Source organism: Humulus lupulus, chromosome 2 (genome assembly GCF_963169125.1).
Source record: "Humulus lupulus chromosome 2, drHumLupu1.1, whole genome shotgun sequence".
Taxonomy (NCBI): Eukaryota; Viridiplantae; Streptophyta; class Magnoliopsida; order Rosales; family Cannabaceae; genus Humulus; species Humulus lupulus.
In genome coordinates, this window is record NC_084794.1 from 27,499,475 (window position 1) to 27,517,887 (window position 18,413).

The window sequence follows — 18,413 nt, forward strand, 5'->3', positions numbered from 1 at the left end:
TGGTAAATCAGAGAGAGAAAGAAAGAAAGTTATCCAGTATTGGAAAGATATCTTATGAGATGAGGTATGTTGAGAATGCTTAGTACCAGTTCATTGGAAGAGATGGGTGAGGTGTTGATTCTGGATCATGAGATGGTTCGGGGCATCATTGAGATTGTTAGAGGTTAGAGCGTGAATGCTCACTTCTCAGAGTAAATGGAAAAGTTTTACTGAATTGAAAAGTAGGAATGTGGAGTTCCAAGTAGAAGAATGTATCTTCCTTAAAGTATCACCATGGAAAGGGGTGAGGAGTTAAGGGTAAGCTAAGCCCTAGATTCTCTTGGCAGTTGAGTCCTGGATAGGACTAGTTAGGTTGACTTTGGATTAGCCTTATCTTTATCACTGTTAGTTGAATACAGTGTGTTATGTATTTCCATGCAGTGGACGTGGGTTGAAAGGAACTCATGAGTTGAGTCATAGGAATCTGAAGGTTAAGGTTAGGTATTCTGGTAAGGAATAGCCAGTTCGGATTGTAACAGAAGAAATAAGATTCTAAGGAGCAGAGTGTACCTTGAGTTAAGGTAATGTTACAGAAACTATGAGGTTGAGGGAGCGACCTGGGAAACTAGAATCAATTGTGCGGAATTTATATTCCGAGCGATTCAGATAAATTTTGAGGACGAAATTTCTGTAAGGAGGGGATAGTTATAATGCCCCAAATTTCTTAATAAGGTTGAGGACTTTGATTAGGAGGCCGGGAGGGCCGTAATTGATTTATTATGTCATTAAATGATTATATGCATGTTTATGTGAATTATATTACAATATGATGGTAAACGCATGCATATGGGTTTATTTTAATTACAAGGGCATTTTGGTAATTTGGCCCGTCGAGGGCGTGATTGTGTATTTTCGTGCATGTGGGTGAGTCATGAATGGTACCACATTATATGTGGATTTGTTCGAGCCTTTCGGCATGAGACGATCATGAAATGCAAGTGTTCGGTCTGGTTATAACGGGTTTAAGTTCGGGGCTCGGGGTGAGTCTCGGGGTGATTTTAATGATTAGAACATTACGGGGAATTAAAGGGTAATGCGATATGATTTATTGGTATTTGAGAATATTGATAATAACGGGAATTGGAGGGTGTTAATTATGATTAACGAAATAAGTGCGAAAGGACAATGTTGCCCTTGGTGGCTGTTAAGGCTTTATTTTAGAATTGAGGGCATTTAGGTATTTTCACCCTTAAGGATTTATATCAGCCATTGAGGCTGTAGAAGTTTACCAAAAACAAAGTCTCACTTCCTTCTCTCTGATGGTTTTCTCCCCCTGTTGACGCCGTTTTTGTGTAAGTAAGCAATCTCTGTTTCCCATTTTGTCAGTTTTTTTTTTCAAACTGTTCTTGCTGTGTATGTGTATATATTAGTTTACGCTCTTAGCATAATACGATAGGAGGTTTTGATCAGATAAGCTCTTATAATTTTTGGACTTCCATCCTGGATTTACATCTCTAGTTCATACCCAGTTTTGATGTTTGAATGAGGTTCCAATTTTTATGGGTTTTGAAATTTTTAGGCAACGTTTCTTGTACACTAAGTTTTCAGATAAAAACATGGGCCTTGATAAATGCACAAAACCCAAAGACGCCTTTCCGGGTTAACCGCCACTCTTCTTTCCCTTGAATTTCAGGATTTTCAAAAAGTTATCCACGCTCCTTTTCTTTTTCGTGGAATACACGCCCCTGACTCCTCAATAAGGGTCTTAATATTTAGTTTGTCTCGTTCCTAAATCTCCGAGCTCATTCCATCGAGCTCGTGATTCTTGTATGCATGGCCCTCACCATTTTTTCTTTCTCGTTAGATGTCATAGAATCTGGAAAGATGGTGGGGGTCATCACAGGCAATCCCTTACGAGCCAAAATCTCCGAGCCCAGAATCGCTGTTCGCCCGGAATCAACGTCGGATAAGAGAATACGAGCTTGCGCGAGAGCAAGAAGACATTCGAGCTCATTACCACCGTCAGATAGAAGAAGTCATCGAGGGGAAGAGGAGAGTTCTTCAGGAGGCCATCTATCCGGAATCTAATTCAGGCCCTAGGCCGATTCCTCTCAATCCTGCTTTAAAGGTTACTGTCGCATACCCCCCCGGAGAGCTCAAATTTTCATTAATGGGGGAACCTTCCTCCTCACAGCCGAGGAGAGAGATGTTCGAGGTCGAGCTCTACTAGAGCACGGTTACCACAACCAGTCAAATATCTGAAATCCTGGCTTTCCATGGCCTTGGTTTGTCAGGCACCTTGAAGTGTCGAGCTCCGACTGGTCAAGAACGGAGTTGCTTCGCCCCTGGCGGGCGTGACGCCACAGTGAAATATGCGGCATGGATCCAGGAGCACATGAGGGCAGGAGCACTGCTGCCCTTGAAGTCTTTTTTCAAAGACTTTACTGATTTTGTTGGGTTGGCTCCGTTCCAACTCAACACCAATTCGTACAGGGTGCTGTCTGCCCTGAGGTCCTTGTACCACGACCTGGGGTGGACAGGACCTTCACCTCAAGAGATTTTATATCTCTTTTGTTTAAAAAGTAACCCCTCCCGAGCTCGGGGAGGGGATGGCTTTTACTACGTCTCGAGCTACCCCAAGGAGACAAAGGTTTTTGGGGATCTTCCCAACCACCCGCCTGATTTCAAAAGAGCCTTCTTCTGGACAGATGGTCTGTCCCCGTCTCGACATTATTCGTTCAGGCGAATTCGTAAGTATTCTCGTTACCTTTATTTCTGTGCTCGAGACTCTAGTTCTTAAATCCATATTTAGTTGAAATGTGTTTCGCCTTTCAGCTAATTTTCAGCGTCTCACCCCTGATGAAGCAATGAAGGGGCATAGAGAGGCCTTGCTCCAACTCCCTTATGGCAGGAGGTCTCTCTCGTACCTATTACATGAGGGCAAGCTCCGAGCTTGTGGGCTGTTGGGAGAGGGCCAGTCAACCTCTGACTGGTCCAATAAAAAATATGAACACTGGGAGGAGGTGCCACTGCCCACAGGCGCCCTTCTTCCGAGGAGAGAAACGAGGCCATCACTCCCAGTTCGCCTGAGGAGTCCTCGATCTGGGAATGAGGCCAATGATGAGGCTTCGAGCTCGGATTCAGATGAAGGTAAAGTCCTCCCTACTTCGAGAATGTGGTCCCCCACTTTACTAAAACATAAGCCCAATAGGTTAGTCTCGTGCCCACAGGATATATACCACTTCTACATATGGAGTTGGGTAGATGACTGCGTCCATAGGTTTGATAGTGGGCTCGGGAAATACGACACCATGTACACCACGGACGAGGTGTGGAATGGGATAGCTGTGCAGTATGGGACCAATGATTATAGGGACCTCTCGAGGTTATAACCTACTTATAGGGAAGGCACTCCCCCCACCTCCTCTGAAGACGGGGGAATTTCATGGTCCCCAAGCTCGAGCTCGGGGGAGAGTTCCAGTTAGGTTTCTTCTATCATCACTCTATATCTGTGATACTGAAACAACTTGTGTGCTTCACTTTACTCACTGTGTTGTGACTTGTGCAGGCGAGATGGACTCCGACCTTGACACCCACATCGACACCGCTGGTGCCAAGAGGAGCAAACGCCCTAGGGCGGGGTCGCTGAAGACCGGCCAGCCGGGCAAAGGCTCTAAAAGGTCCAAGAAAACACCTCCCCCTGCTCCGCCGGTTTCGAGCTCTGTTGCTGCGTCGACTACTTAGGCCGGCACTTCCACGATGGCGCCATCCTTGCAGGCCGTCGCCTCTGCGGTGGCACCGACTACGCTGGTTGGTGCTCCCATCATGGTTGGCACCCAGCCTCTTGTGGTGGGTCAACCATCCTCTGCTTCGCTTTCCAAAAGGCCTTCTGCTTCCCGAGTTCAGAAGCTGTCAATCTCCACCCATATGGATGCATATGCGGTGGACAATGCTGCTGGGTCCCATGGATCCACGATGATCTCGGATGTCATGTCCCGAATCGGCCAGAGCTATGGCAGCCTCGAAGCTCCCCAGTGGCAGTGCTTAAATGATACCCGAGACTGCACTGCTCTTTATGAGAAGAGTATCGAGCACACTGCCGCGGTAAGTATTCTTCTATACTCCTTCATTTTCTACTTGTAATCATACTGACCTGGAGCTAATGATGGTTTATTTCCTTTTCAGGCTCTTGCCTTCACTGCTCAGCTCAATTACCAGTTAAACCATCAGATCCATTCGAGCAAGACTCATGCTCAAGAGGCGAAAGATCTTCACCTCAAGGTGAGCGATGATCTGAAGGCAGCGAATGCGAAACTCGAGGCGGGAGTTAAGGAGTGTGAGGGTATGAAGGCCGAGCTTGAGGAGCATAAAAAAGAGATCGCCCATCTTTGGGAGACCAATAAGAAGCTTGAGGAGGATAAGGCCGCCACCTTCGACATCATGGACGATGCAAAAGCTCGTCTCCTTGCCGAGTACAAAGAGAAGAAAGTTAAGGCGGTCGACTCGGCCATGTACCGGATGTGGGCCTACAATGAAGATCTAGACACCAGCTTCTTAGGCCCTCACGAGGCGACTTTTCTTGAGAGGTGGAATGCTCGGCTTGAGGAGGAAGAAGCTGCCCAGCTCGAGAAGGAAAAAACTGCTTAGGAGGCAACTTCGGAGGGGGCCCAGGAGGATTGTTATGCTATTCATCCTGATAACTCTGGTGTTGCTGAGGCTGAGAAGGCCAAGGAGACTCCTTTTCCTTGAATCTGACCTCGGGGAGATCATTTATTGGGGCTGCGTCCCCCTATTTTGTAATTATTTTAATTTATGCCCACGGGGCTGATACAATTTCTTTAACTATTCTTTTACATGCTTTACATTTCTTGGCTCGAAATATTTTGCACATTTTTTGTTGATGAATCAGTTATGTTTATTTATTCATACAAACATAGTTTGGATTTTAGGCTCGAAACTCGATGCATTCATGCATAGTTTGTTCGAATTATCCGCTTCTGATCTCGTTATTTATCAAGGTCGGATATTACTTTAACCATGAACCCGGAAGTACTTATATGGTATGTAACGTATATGATTTGGTTATATCTTTTTTGTTTAGTCACTTTTCCTCATCCTCAGTTTTTGCTCTGAGGTTAAGAGTTCGAAACTATTTTTCTTTAAGATATTCCAGCCTCGATCTCGACTTATCTCGAAGTAGGTTTAGGTTCCTACTTATCATCGATCAATTTTTTGGCCGGTTTGTTCCAAACCTGTTAAGTTTGCACATCTGGTTAACTCCAAATGTTTTAGGTTTTTGATGGTTCGGTATTGTCCGAACTATCCAAACTCGCGTATTTAGTTACATCCAAATACTTGATGTTTTTAATAATTCGGTTATGTCCGAACTATCTAAGCTCGCGTATTTGGTTATATCCAAATACTTTTTTATAACTCGGTTATGTTCGAACAATCTAGGCAGGCTCGCGTACTTGGTTACATCCAAATACTTTATGTTTTTGATAATTTGGTTATGTCCGAACTATCTAAGCTCGCGTACTTGGTTATATCCAAATACTTTTTGATAATTCGGTTATGTCCGAACTATCTAAGCTCGCGTACTTGGTTATATCCAAATACTTTTGTATACATTTTTTATTATTAAGCTGATGGTATGTATACCAATGATGCCCCCTTAATATCCTATGAGTGTGACCATAGGTTATTAAATTAAGAGAGATTGCAAAAATTAAAAAAAATAAAATATAAAGAGATTACATATTGAACAAAATAGATCTTTTATTTGATGGAATTCAAAAACAGACAAGCTAATACATATAGAAAATCATGGTTACAGGCAGCACACTTCCTATACTACTAATAGTAAGGTCTAAGGTGTTCGCCATTCCATGCTCGCGGTACTAGGCTCCCGTCCAATCTCGCAAGTTTGTATACGCCAGGTCGGATTACTGACTCTATCTGGTATGGTCCTTCCCAGTTTGGCCCGAGCACTCCAGCTGCTGGATCTCGGGTTGCTAAGAATACGCGCCTCAACACCAGATCTCCCATTTCGAACTTTCGATCTCGAACCCTCTTGTTGAAATATCTGATAGTGTGTTGCTGGTAATCGGCATTTCTCAGCTGAGCCTCTTCTCTTTTTTCTTCGATCAAGTCTAGGGTTTCTTCGAGCTGAGTGTGATTTGAATTCTGATCGTAAATTTGAGTTCGGATCGTTGGGATTTCGACCTCGATAGGCAACATTGCCTCGCAGCCGTATGCTAGAGAGAACGGGGTATGTCCTGTTGATGTCCGAGCTGTGGTCCTATACCCCCAAAGGACTTGAGGCAATTCCTCGGGCCATCGTCCCTTTGCTTCTTCCAACTTTTTCTTTAGTGAACTCTTGAGAGTTTTGTTAACGGCTTCGACCTGGCCATTCGCTTGAGGGTGAGCCACTGATGAAAAACTCTTTATTATGCCGTTCTTTTCACAAAAGTTGGTGAACAAATCGCAATCGAACTGGGTTCTATTATCGGATACGATCTTCCTCGGTACTTCGTATCGGCATACGATGTTCTTTACCACGAAATCAAGGATCTTTTTCGAAGTTAAGGTCGCCAATGGTTCAGCCTCCGTCCATTTTGTGAAGTAATCCACGACGCCTACAGCATATTTTACTCCGTCTTTGCCAGTCGGGAGAGAGCCTATGAGGTCGATGCCCCATACTGCAAAAGGCCATGGGGATGTCAACATGGTCAGCGCGGATGGTGGGGCTCGGGGTATCGTGGCGAATCTCTGGCACTTGTCGCATTTCTTCACATAATCGAAAGAATCCATTTTAATGGTTGGCCAGAAATATCCCTGGCGTATTATCTTCTTGGATAGGCTATGCCCCCCGGTGTGATCTCCGCAGAATCCTTCATGGATTTCTTTAATGATTTTTTTAGCTTCGGGAGGGGTTACGCACCTGAGTAACGGCATGGAATATCCCCTTCGGTATAGCCTACCATCCATAATTGTGTAACGGGGAAGTTGATACATCAACTTTCGAGCTTGGCTCCGATCTTTTGGAAGAACTCCGTTTTCGAGATAATCAACTATGGGGGTCATCCAGGTCGGCTCCGTTTCGATCATACACACATCTTTCTCTTCTGGCTCGTTAATGCTAGGTGCTGATAGATGTTCTACGGGCACAACATTTAGTTCTTCATTTTCGAGGGACGTGGCGAGTCGAGCTAAGGCATCTGCATTCGAGTTCTGCTCGCGGGGAACCTGTTCGATTCTATAGAATTCGAAGCACTCTAATGCGGATTTTGCCTTTTCCAAATAAGCTGTCATTCTCGTGCCGCGAGCCTGATATTCTCCCAAGAATTGATTAACCACGAGCTGGGAGTCACTGTAGCAATGTATAGCTTTAACTTTGAGCTCGTTAGCTATACGAAGTCCCGCGAGTAAAGCCTCGTATTCGATGCTTTAAAGTCAAATCTTAAGGCGGAATGAAATCTGCTTCCTGCGGGGGTAACCAAAATGACCCCTGCCCCTGCTCCATTTTCATTTGACGAGCCGTCGACGTAGAGTTTCCACAGCTCGTGGGTCGTGGTTATTACCTCGTCGTCGGCTATACCTGTACATTCCACTATAAAGTCCGCCAAAGCCTGTGCTTTAATGGTCGTTCTCGGGTGGTAGGTGATCTCGAACTGTCTGAGCTCAACAGCCCATTTAAGAAGTCGGCCTGAAGCTTCTGGTTTAGATAGGACTTGTCTAAGTGGTTGATCAGTCAACACATGGATGGGATGTGCCTGAAAGTAGGGGCGGAGCTTCCGAGATGAATGAATTAAACTGAGCGCGAGTTTTTCCATCAATGGATATCTTGTCTCTGCCCCCAGTAATCTTTTACTGATGTAGTAAACGGGTCTCTGTACCCTCTCTTCTTCTCGAACGAGCACCGCGCTTATTGCGTGTTCGGTAGTTGAAAGGTATAGGTACAGTATTTCCCCCGTTTCAGGTTTTGACAGGATGGGTGGTTCCGCAAGGTGCTTTTTGAGCTCCTGAAAAGCCAGCTCGCATTCCTCCGTCCATTCAAACTTTTTACCTCCTCTCAATAAGTTGAAAAATGGAAGACCACGATCTGTAGATTTTGAGATGAATCTGCTTAGGGCCGCCATCCTGCCAGTCAGACTTTGGACATCCTTATGCCTTCGAGGTGAGGGCATATCAATTAGGGCCCTGATCTTGTCGGGGTTAGCCTTGATTCCACGAGAGTTTACAATAAAGCCCAGAAACTTTCCCGAAGATACCCCAAAAGTGCACTTCTGAGGATTTAGCTTCATGTTATACTTCTTGAGCACGTCGAAGCACTCTTCGAGGTCATCAACATGGTTCTTGTTAAGTTGAGACTTGACAAGCATGTCATCAACATAAACCTCCATGTTGTTCCCAATTTGTTCCGAAAACATCATGTTTACGAGCCGCTGGTATGTGGCTCCAGCATTCTTGAGCCCGAATGGCATGACATTATAACAATATATCCCTTTATCCGTGATGAAGCTCGTATGTTCTTGGTCTGGGGCGTGCATGGGTATCTGGTTGTATCCAGAATAGGCATCCATGAATGACATCAGACCATGCCCCGCTGTGGCATCCACGAGCTGGTCAATCCTTGGTAACGGAAAACAATCTTTTGGGCAAGCTTTGTTGAGATCTGAGTAGTCAATACAGGTTCTCCACGTCCCATTGGGCTTTGGGACCAACACCGGATTGGCTACCCAGTCAGGGTAAAAGGCGTCCCTAATGAAATGGTTTGCCTTTAGCCTGTCAACCTCCTCCTTCAGTGCTTTCTTCCTGTTTTCGTCCAGCTGCCTTTGCTTTTGTTGCTTTGGGGGAAAGCTTTTGTCTATGTTTAGAGCATGGCTTGCTACATTCGGACTTATCCCCACCATGTCGGAATGCGACCATGCGAAGACATCCTGGTTTTTCTTCAGGAAGCAAATTAATTGCTATTTTGTCTCATCTGGGAGGTGTTTCCCGACCTTCACTTTTCTCAAGGGTTCAGCTTCTTCGAGCTGAATTTCTTCGAGCTCCTCTAGAGGTTCGAGGTCAACTTTCTCCTCAATTCTCGGATCAATCTCCTCGTCGATTTCTAAGACCGTTCCATCTTTATTGTGTATGATAACGAGTGCCTGAGCGCTCGTTTGCTTCTTTCTCAAAGAGATGCTATAGCACTCTCTCCCTGCCAGCTGGTCTCCTTTTAATGTCCCGACTTCGCTAGGAGTCGGGAACTTAAGGGCCAGATGCCTTAATGATGAAACTGCCCCCAGCCCGACCAGGGCGGGTCTCCCGAGCAGCACATTGTAGGCAGATGGCAAGTCTACCACCACGAACTCCATTATCTTGGTCACCGAGACTGGATAGTCTCCCAGGGTCACGGGGAGCTCAATGGATCCCATGCAGGCAGTTCCTTCTCCTGAAAAGTCGTACAAAGTAGTTGCACATGCTTTCAGGTCGCAAAGGGAGAGTCCCATTTTCTCGAGGGTCGCTTTGTAAAGGATGTTGACTGAGCTCCCATTATCTATGAGAACTCGGCGGACTCTTTTGTTGGTGAGCTGGAGAGTAATAACTAGCGGATCATGATGTGGGAACTGAACATGGGAGGCGTCCTCCTCAGTGAAGGTTATGGGTTGTGATTCAACCCCCTGGCTTTTAGGTGCCCTAGGTTCGGGTTCATAAGGAGACCCGTCCCCTGTCTTAAGCTCGTTAACATATCTCTTTTGGGCATTCCTGCCTCCTCCTGCAAGATGAGGCCCTCCCGAGATGGTTATTACGTCCTCTCCATCTATCGGGGGGGGCTGTCCTCTTCCCGAGATCGAGAGTTATTATTTTGTGTCGTCGGAGGCGCGGCTACTTTCTGGCTTGCGGCCGCCTGACCAGAATTCTGGTTTTTGACATACTGCCGGAAGTAACCTCTCGAGATCAACAATTCGATCTCGTCCTTCAGTTGTCGACATTCATCAGTTGTGTGTCCGATGTCTCTGTGGAACCGACAATACTTACTGGAATCCCTCTTGGACTTTTGATTTCTCATTGGGTCCGGACGCCTGAAGGGGACCTAGTTTTCATTAGCCAGGTATATGTTTTCCCGAGACTCGTTGAGCTCGGTGTGCACTTTATACACGGAGAAATACCTCTCTCCTTTCTTTTTCTTTCCTCCCTCAGCTTCGGGATTACTTCCTTCGTTCTTTTTCCTCTTGGATGGGTTCTCCGAGGCAGGCTTTGATGCCGCTGGGTCCGCCGAGGTTGACGCAGAGTTGATGTTTATCGTTGTAGTTTCGGACTAGGAGGTCGCTTTGAGCGTCGACCTCGCTTCCTCTACATTGACAAACCTGTTGGGGTTTTATGCCCTAATTAAAACCCAAATTCTTTGTAATCTCATTTTATTATCAATAAAAGAATAGAAATCATTTTTTGACTTGGTCAATCACTTTGCTCACATGTTTTATTTTCATGATTATTTATTTAATATGAACTTCTATTAAATCCCGAGCATATAGCTAATCTTATTTATAGTGACGTAATCACAGTGGAATATAAATATGATTATATGTTCAAAAATAAGTTAGTCCTAAGATTATTCAGTGCGCCGGATTTACACTGACTTGCCAATCTACGATATGATCTACTTACACATTACAGTATTATGTTCTTTCCAGAACATTAGCAAAGTAGATAAGATCGGATGTATTTGTTACATCGGACAGGACCGATATTGACAGTTGATAAGATAAGTAAACATACCGTTATTATCTATTCTAGTCATATCATATAGTTGACCATAGGTCAATTCAATCTCAATTCTGAGTGGTTAGTATTCTAACTGATTGTATTATTTGAGTTCTTTGACTTGTTCGTTACTAGCTTACCCTACGGACTAGCCCATACTTACATCTTGGGAACTCGGTAGTATAATTGAGTGGGAGTGTTAATCATAGATATGAACATCTATAGCTTCTGATGAATAAGTGAAACGATGGTTTCCTTTTAGTTTGGTTCAAGGTGATAAATGATAGAGATCTCATTTCAGTAATTAAATTAGTTTACTGAAATATCATTTACAAGGAACTAAGTGTTTTAAGGATAAAATACAATGAGGGGTAAAACGGTATTTTAGTCCTATCTCATTGTAGACCGTCTATAGAGGATTGAGTGACAATTATGGTTGTAACAATGGATAATTAATAGCGTATCTATATTTGTTATAGAGCGTTCTATGAATTCAAGAGTGCAATTCCAAGTCTATAGTGGAGTCACGAGGAATTAATAAGTTAGTAAATTTATTTGTTAGATTTATGATAACTTATTGGAGCTTGATTTCATAGGCCCATGGTCCCCATTGTACCTTGGATAAAATCATCTAGATAGTCTCAATTAATTGATTTAATCATCAATTAGAATTATCAAAGTTGACCAGGTCAATTTTGGATAGTTTCACAGAGTTGTGTAATTTTGAGAAGAAAAGAGAAATTATGGCAGATTTATTAATTAAGATAAATTGGTATCTAAATTAATAAATAAGTTTAAATCAAGGTTCAAATTATAAATAATTAATTTGATAAAGGATTTAAATAATTATTTAATTAATTAAATCAATAGAAAATAATACAGGCCTTGATTTTAAGTCCAATGGGCTTATAATCAAATGGGAAATTTCACGGACCTATAGCCCATGATAATTTCGACCTAGGGTTTCAAATGGCTGTTATTTTATTGATTTTTTAATTAAATTAAATGGCCTAATTGAGTCTATAAAAGGAGTGCTTATAGAGAAGTCAAAATAAGGGTTTTTGATAAGTCAGATTTTCTGATAGTTTTATATTCTCTCTAAACACAAGTCCTTTTCTAAGCCTCTTTGTATTTTCTTTTCTTCTCTCTATATCTATCTCATGTGTTGAGAATTGCCCACACTAGTCTAGGTGGTTCTAAGGATACATTGGAAGATCGTGAAGAAAATAGAAGATCGGTTCAGTTTCTTGATAATACTCTGCGACAGAAAGGATACAAGAGTTAGAGAAACTGAAGGAATGACTCTTAATTCCGCTGCGTATACTGTAAGTATTATATTATTTGTTTCTCTTTGAATTCAATTTTAGAAACATGTTTTAGGCTATCTCGTATTAATTTGTTTAATATTAGATATACATGAAAATAAATAAAGATCCTGTATAAGCTTTTCCAACAACTGGCCTCAGAGCCTTTGGTAATCTTTATTTTCATGCATGAACATGTTTAAAATTGGATTATTTGATATATTTGAATAATTGGATGGTTTCTCATGTTTTTATGAACATATTGATTTTATGTGAATTTTAGCAATTTTTAGGTTATTTTGTTGTATTTTCTATGCTATTAATTTTTATATATGCTTTATTTTGTGTAAAACATGGTAAAAATTAATTAGAAAATTGTTTTGGTTTGAAAAATTGCTCAAAAAAAATTTTGGAAAATTTTTGGCCTGGCTGCCCATGCGCGCGCCACCCGCGCGCACGCTCGCGCACCTCCGCTCGCCACCCGCACGCACGCCCGCGCACGCCCGCGCGCCCATGCACACCAGCACAATGAACAGTACCCGTGAACAGTACCACTGGTACTATTCATCCAATTTTTTTTTTTTTTTCAAAAATATTTTTTTTAAAATTAAAATTGTAGAAATTTATTATGTATAATCAAAACCAAAAATATCTTTTTTGTTTTATCATTTAAATTTTTTAAAATAAGATATTTTGGTTAGTTGGGATTTAAATAATTAGATATTTTCTACAAAGATTCAAATTAAAATTAAAATTAGACTAACAACTTAATTTTAAATCTTTTAATATATTAAAATATTAGAATTATGATATCAGATATTTAAGATATTTTCATTTAAATTCTTGATATTTTTATTAAATCTTTATTTGAAAATATAAATATCTTTTTATTCTATAGTTTTTAATATTTAAATTATTTGAAATTTAATATTGTTAGTTAGATATTTTTATGGATATTTGAATTTGTTTAACTATTTGAGATATTTTAGGCTTGTTATAACTATTTGTATTTTATTATTTTTAAATGGTTAAAATATTAGATAATAATTGTAACAACACAAAATATTTTTTGAAAATAGTTTAGATATTGATTTTAAAATTTAAAATTGGTTAAATTTTGAAAAATATCAATTTTTTTTTCAGCCAATTAATAAAAATATTTTTTAATAAATGAGATTTAAATTAACTTTGGTTAATTGTTGATAAATCCTATTTAAATTAAATTAATATTTTTTTCAAATTAACCTAAAACCAAGTTGATTGTTGATAAATGAAATTTAAATTAACTATTGTTAATTGTTGATAAATTTCATTTAAATTGACTTATTTTTTGTAAAAATTTAATTAATTTGAATTTTTTTTTTATAAATTCTAGATAATTAATTGTAGTATTTTTGCAAAAGAAATAAATTGTGGTATTTTTGCATAAATTCATAGAATTGCTCATATAGTAACATGATTAGGCCCATCCAATTATAACATGTCTGTTTGCACTATATGTGATATTTTTGCAATTGGGCTTATATGCATATAGTGGCCCATATGTTTGTTAGATATATGGTATTTTGCCAAATAAAATATTCATAAAATGATAGGTTTTATTTGGGCCCATTAGAAAATGTAAAGTTTAAATTCCTCTCTTGTGGGTGATTCCACTTGTGCAGGCCCATTTGCTTTGCATGACTATAGTGGGCCTAATCAATTAATAACAATTAATAAAATGAAGGTTTAAATTCCTGTCTTTTGGACCTTGTATGGAAGATAGGGGGCCTTTGTAGTGGGAACGATATACTGGACCCAACCCTCCTCCATACAAGCCCAATTGTTAAGGCCCATTTACCTGAGTTAGACTTAATTGTATAGGTTCATTATATTAGTTAAACCTAAATATTGATTAGCAACAAATTAATTCTAAATTAATTGAATTTGTTTCAATGTGACACTTTAGAATTAATAAGAAATTATAGGACTTTGGCTTTAAAAATTTTAATCTGTTTAATTTTTTTGGAAAACCATAGTCATTAATTTTCTAAAAATAAATAATAAAAATACTATTTTTAATTTTATAATGAGCTTATTTTAAGAATTTTATTCGATCTCCACCGTTGGTTTAACATAGTCAATAGCTTAATGTAACCTCGAGGCGCTTTGATTCGTCCCCCTACGGAAGGTGTTCATTAGTTATTTTGACAAGGTTAGATTTCGAAAGATAGATAATTATAGGTCAAATTCTACTAGACTCACCCCTACGGTGACTACTAGGACTAAATCTATGATTATTGAAACCGTGGGTCTAGCTCATAAAATAAGAGATTTTGTTTTCTTATTTTGATCGAATAGTAGGTTGTTAATAATGGTGTCCATTATTAAATGAGTTTACAACTCTATTTAACTAGTGGTATTTTTGACTCTCGCCAACCGGGACAAGGATATCATAGATTAGTTAAAAACCTAAAGAAATAGAGATATGATTGTTTTTGGTATTTTTTCTCATATCTTCACATTTTTGGTATATTTTGTGCTATTTCTTGAAATTTGTGTGATTAGAAGTTTTATTGAGCAAATGTGATTGATTTCTACTTTATTGATAATTTGTAGTTTTAAGTTAAGTGGTGTCTACTCCCATCATTTCTCAACTTTCGATGGAGAAACTCACCGGAGAAAACTTCCATAATTGGAAGCAGAATATCAACATAAAGTTGATTGGTGACAACTTCGAGTTCGTCATGATTGAGGAATCCCTAGAACGAGCATCGTCTCCGCACGTTCTTGATAGCGTCGTAAATGCTTGGATAACACCGTCTCCACACGAACGTGATGGAACCGTGAATTCTCGGATGGCACCGTGTCTGCACGTTCGTGATCAACTCAACTATGGTCTGACGCAACTCATGAACGAGCTTCAAATTATTGAACCTGTCATGGGTGGACCTAGTAAAGGAGGTGAAAATAAGACTACTGATGTTGCTGCTCATCTAGCTAAGGCTGAAGCTAACCAAGCTTCGTCTTCGAAAGCTGGAACAAGAGGAAATGTGGACAAATAAACAACCCCAAGCCTGCAAAGGCTGCAAAGACGAGTGCACAACCAAGTGCACAGACGCCTAAGGGGAAGAACAAGAAAAACAAGAAAGGTAAAGATAAGTGCTTTCACTGCAAAGAGAAGGGGCATTTGAAACGAGATTGCCCTAAGTTTCTAGCAGCGAAAAACAAAGCTTCTTGAATCGTGGGAGGAAGTGAACGAAGGCGGCTTAAAGCTTAGAGTTGGGAATGGAGCGTTCGTTGCGGTCCAAGCTAGAGGAAGAACTCGTTTGAAGTTCGGAAATAAATACTTAATTTTAAAAGATGTATTTTTTATGTCGGATTTTAGTAGAAATTTAATTTCAGTTTCCATGTTGCAATTAGAACAATTTGTTATGACTTTCACAAGTTTTAATATATCTATTTCTTTCAATGGATCACAATTGTGTATTGCATGTTTGGAAAACGGGCTTTATATTCTGCGACCTAACGAACCCCTCGCTCTTAATAATGATTTATTCAAAGTAGCTAAACCTAGGACCAATAAATGTCAAAAGACCGATAACAAAAATATGACGTATTTATGGCACTTGAGACTAGGTCGCATTGGCTATGATAGGATTCAAAGACTTACAAAGGACGGAGCTTTGAGGGAATTCACCATAGGTGAATTACCTGTCTGTGAATCTTGTCTAGAAGCAAACTGACCAAGCGTTCATTCTCTGCAAACGGTGATAGAGCCAAAGAACCACTTGGTCTTGTGCATTCAGATGTTTGTGGACCTTTGAATATACAAGCCAGGGGTGGTTTTGAGTATTTCGTCACTTTCATTGACGATTACTCTAGATACTCATGTCTTTACCTAATGCATAGGAAATCAGAAACATGTTCAAAGTTTCAGGAATTCCTAGCAATGGCTCAGAACCAATTAGGTAAAAGGTTAAAGATCTTGCGATCTGATAGGGGTGGAGAATATTTGGATATGCAGTTCCAAGATCATTTAACTGAACTTGAGATTTTATCACAACTTACTGCCCCAGGTACTCCACAACAAAATGGTGTAGCGGAACGCCGAAATAGAACTTTATTGGAAATGGTTAGATGCATGCTTAGTTACTCAACTCTACCAACTTCGTTCTGGGGACATGCAATTGAAACCGCAAATGACATTCTCAATGTCGTGCCATCAACATCAATCCCCAAAACACCTTTAGAACGCTGGAATGGCCGTGAACCTAGTTTACGCCATTATAGAATCTGGGGGCGTCCCGCTCACGTCCTGAGGAAAAAGGAGGGAAAGCTAGAACCGCGAACTGAAGTTTGCATGTTAGTTAGCTATCCTAAAGGTACTCTGGGTGGACTTTTCTACAGTCATTCAGAAAAGAAAGTGTTTACTTCTACAAATGCTACTTTTCTGGAAAATGACTATGTCCAGAACTTTAAACCTCGCAGCAAAGTAGTTTTAGAGGAGATGGTTAAAAAATTGACTCCAACCAATGTTCCATCGTCATCAACGCGAGTTGATGATGAAATTCCTACTCTTCATGTACAACCGACGCAAGTCGATTTAAATGAAGAAAGTACCACTGTTCCTGAGCAAACATTCACGGAGCCTCGTCGTAGTGGGAGGGTTTCTAGAAACCCAGTTCACTATGGTTTGGATGGTGAAACCAATATGGGTGTTGGTGACACTAGTGATGATGATCCATTGTCTTTCAAACAGGCAATGGCTAGCCCTGAAAAGGAACTATGGCTCGAAGCCATGAAACAGGAAATGGAGTCTATGTACTCAAATTCTGTCTGGGATCTTGTGGAAGCACCTAGTGACTTTAGGGCCATTGGGTGCAAGTGGATCTACAAGAAGAAACGAGGTGTTGATGGAAATATCGAGACTTATAAAGCTCGATTAGTGGCAAAGGGTTATACCCAAAGAGAAGGCGTGGACTATGAGGAAACTTTTAGTCCGATAGCCATGCTCAAATCCATTCGCATCCTCCTATCCATAGCAGCCGCTCTCGACTATGAGATTTGGCAAATGGACGTCAAGACAGCTTTTCTTAATGGAAAGCTTGACGAGGTCATTTATATGGATCAGCCAGAAGGATTTAAAGTATCTGGACAAGAAGGAAAAGTTTGTAAATTAAATAGGTCCATCTATGGACTTAAGCAAGCTTCTCGTTCCTGGAATCTTAGGTTTGATGAAATAATCAAAACCTATGGCTTTGAACAAAATATTGATGAGCCCTGTGTTTACCAACTGAAGGCAAATCAAATAGTGGTATTCCTGGTTCTTTATGTAGATGATATCTTACTCATTGGAAACAATGTTAAGAAATTATCAGATGTGAAGAATTGGCTGAGCACTCAATTCCAGATGAAGGATTTGGATGAAGCAAGTTATGTTCTAGGTATCCAGATCATCAGGGATAGAAAGAACAGACTCTTAGCTCTATCTCAAGCAGCTTACATAGATAAAGTGCTTGAACGTTTCTCAATGAAAAATTCCAAGAAAGGGCGTCTACCGTCCCTACATGGAATTCATCTTTCAAAGAAGCAGTCTCCCCAGACTCCTGAAGAGGAAGATGCAATGAGAAAAGTTCCTTACGCATCTGCAGTTGGAAGTCTGATGTATGCCATGTTGTGTACTAGACCAGATATCTGCTATGCAGTGGGAGTAGTGAGCAGGTATCAGTCAAACCCAGGACCGGAACATTGGATAGCAGTTAAGCATATCCTGAAGTATTTGAGACGGACTAAGGATTATATGTTAGTCTACAAGGGTGGTGTTCTGAACCCTGTAGGCTACACCGATTCAGATTTTGAGACTGATGTCGATGACAGGAAGTCTACTTCTGGAATGGTGTTTACTCTTGGGGGTGGAGCTGTGATTTGGAGAAGCGTAAAGCAATCTGCAATCTCAGATTCCACCATGGAGGCTGAGTACATAGCTGCGTCAGAAGCAGCTAAGGAAATAGTCTGGCTAAAGAAGTTCTATTCGGATCTTGGTGCTATTCCAGAAATGGATAAACCGCTTGTGTTGTTTTGTGACAATACAGGAGCGATAGCCAACTCAAAAGAACCTCGAAGTCACAAGAGGAGTAAGCATATAGAAAGGAAGTATCACATTATTCGAGAATATGTGGGCAGGGGAGATGTGAAGGTTATGAAGATTGCAACTGAAGACAATCTTGCGGATCCGTTCACAAAGACACTACCAGAAGCTACATTTGATAAGCATATCAAGGAGATGGGATTAGTAGAATTAAGGCATTAGTTTCAATTAGTGCAAGTGGGAGTTTGTTGGGGTTTTATGCCCTAATTAAAACCCAAATTCTTTGTAATCTCATTTTATTATCAATA

The 18,413-nt window shown here is 40.7% G+C and overlaps 1 pseudogene; it reads left to right on the forward strand.

Moving 5' to 3' along the window:
• The window catches only part of LOC133814074 (dihydrolipoyllysine-residue succinyltransferase component of 2-oxoglutarate dehydrogenase complex 2, mitochondrial-like), a 28,246-nt pseudogene that overhangs the window by 2,749 nt on the left and 7,084 nt on the right, over positions 1 to 18,413 (forward strand).